General features: G+C 52.8%; 1 protein-coding gene across 1 annotated transcript in view; it reads left to right on the top strand.

The window, feature by feature from the left end:
- Positions 1 to 2547, top strand: part of SYCP2 (synaptonemal complex protein 2) — a 45678-nt gene that overhangs the window by 23153 nt on the left and 19978 nt on the right. The window lies entirely within an intron of this gene.

The following is a 2547-nucleotide window of genomic DNA, read 5'->3' as shown; positions in this document are numbered from 1 at the left end:
AAAGCTTGTTTCATGATGATTCGTTTTTGAAAAAAACACCTGCTCACCATGAATTTGGGGGGCACAAAAAGACTGGCTAGTGAGTCGTCTCGGAAGTATTCTGTGTTATGGAACCAGAAAGAATGATTTGAGATAGTTTGGTAATTTGGGGAGAAAGTAGATAGTAATTACATTGAAATGGGACTAAGATTTATAATGGAAGGGTTGACGTTGAGTGTAAGATGAATGGGAACTTTATTAAAAACATCGGTGGTTTTTGAGAGCCTCCTATGTTTCGCAGTCTTAAATACTTCTATCTATATTCTCCAACAGATTTTAGTGCCAGAAAGTCAAATCTCACCAGTTGAAGAACGCCTTAGTGTGAAAGAAAAGCCTGACTCCCAAAAGGAAATAGCTAACCCCCAGATGCACAGCAAAAGGAATAATCCAGAGGACAGAAAAAATAATCCATTCGAGGTAACTATGGTGCCAAAAGCAGTTTGTGAAGTCTGGCGTAAGTGGTTGGTGGCTGTAGTTACAGAAAAAAGCATCTGGAATGTGCAGGTCACTAACGTCCAGTGACATTTCCGGTCCTTTGCTGGCCGCCTCCACACACAGAAAGTAGGGCTCTACATTCCAAATGAGAGCTACAGGCAAAGTGACCACCACTTTTCACACTTGGCTTTTCGACCTTTGTATTTGCCTGTGATGTAGAATACAGACGTATAATGTTCTGTTTGCTTGCATGAAGAAGGAAGCGCTAGCTTCCTGCCCTCGTCCTGGCCCACTGGGGGCTCCAGCAGGAACACGTCCCAGCCCTGTGTGTGCTGGCGGGATCCGGGGCAGATGGTGTCCCTATCGCCCTTACTGTCTGGGTGTCCCCTCCTCCTCTGAGCTCTGCGTGCGCACCTCAGTTCTCTTTCTGCTTCTGTTTCACCTCAGGTAACTTCCTGTCCCCACCCCTACACATCCGTGGGTATTTGCTCTGAAGCTTTGACACGCGGCCGCTACCTCCCTCTAGGCCTTCTCCCTTGGGGCGAGTCCTTCAGGTGCATGTAAGCGCTGCAGATGGCCGGTCTTCCCAGTGCTAAGGCAGGTGTCCACTCGGCGTCTGCCCCGGCCTTTTGCCTCGAACTCACATCTGCAGCTCCGCTTCCGTAGCGCCACCCCTAGTTTCCCGATGGCAGCCTGCTCGTGGCCGCCTCCGGTGCCCGAGCCGTGTGCCCGGGAGCACGTGCTGCAGCCGAGCTGTGCCTTTCCTCGGAGCCCCGCGCGGGCTCGCTGCGCACTGGAGCGCGCAGCGGCCTCTGGCTGCCCGGGCCGCCCTGTGCGAGACACCAGTGGTTTCCTGAGCAGCGTCAGCGCACAGCCTCCTTCAGCCCGCAGAGCTCTGTGGACTCAGGCTTAGTCCCCTGAATCTAGTGTTACTCTGTTCCGAGACCCTGTGTGTCCTAATTTCACTCTCTCCATTACTTCCACTTCAGTCAGGTTGGCTGAGCACCCCTTTAGTCAGGGAGCGTTCATTCGCGTTGCCCTCGAGTCTTCCACGGGGGGCGCCTGCTGCTTCCGGGGTGCTTTCCCGACCGAGCACTGTAGCCAGCGTCTCATGCGTTTGGCAAGTCGCCTTCCTACTGTTGCACCCTGAGACTTGTGTCAGTGTCCTGCTTCTCTCAAGCGAGTAAACTCGGTCCTTATCCACAACACCTTATTTTAGACCTACTGAACCTAAAGCTTGGGGAAGGATCTCAAGCACACCGAAGTTTGGGGAAAGTTGTATTATTGTTAAATGCACAGTGTGTTTTCTGTACGAAGGAACTGTTTGAAGCATTTCTCAGAATAGGTAACTTTTTAGCGTTCATCCACTATATCTCGGCCCAGCGTTAAGGATGCCTGCCAGTGTCTGTCTCCTCGTTAATATTAACGCCCCGCCCCCGCCACCCCCCGCGCCCCGAGTGTGCCTGCTTACAACTGCACCCGTGCTGCTCCTGTTCTTAAAAACAGCTCTTGAACGCCTCTCTCTAGTCCGTTGGCATCGCTCATGTAGACGGTGCCCCTGAAACGCTGCTCCCTGGGCTCCCTGCCGCCGGGTGTCTGTCACCGTTGTGCTTTCAGTCAGCCTAGGTGGGCTTCACCTTCCTGACGTGGACTTCTGAAACGGGAACCTCTCTGTGCCACTGTCTCTGAATCCCCGTAGCGCTAATTACTCTGAAGGCAGCTCAGTCCGCAACGGCGTCTTCATACACATTTTGAAGGGGCGGAAGTGCTGGAGAGGGCCTCCCCTATGCGAGCATTCGGAATGAAGCTACCTAAGTATGTCCAGAATCACCCACATGAAAGAGATAGGAGGTGGTTAGCTGCCGGCCACCGGCCATCAGCCAGCTCAGTATCCGTGAACCCCACCGGGCCATGGGAAAGGTGCCGACATCAGAAGTCTGGCGTGTCTGGAGTCTTCTGGCCCACAGCTCTTGCTTGGCCGCCAGTCAGAATCCGACAGCAGGCGAAAACACGCATTTCTGAGTATCACGGGTTTTATAAAGTGACCTATCTTTGTGGATAGTCAAGTAGAAT

Source organism: Condylura cristata, unplaced genomic scaffold (genome assembly GCF_000260355.1).
Source record: "Condylura cristata isolate star-nosed mole 26May11 unplaced genomic scaffold, ConCri1.0 scaffold00022, whole genome shotgun sequence".
NCBI classification, from domain to species: domain Eukaryota; kingdom Metazoa; phylum Chordata; class Mammalia; order Eulipotyphla; family Talpidae; genus Condylura; species Condylura cristata.
This window is presented reverse-complemented; position numbering and strand designations above follow the sequence as displayed.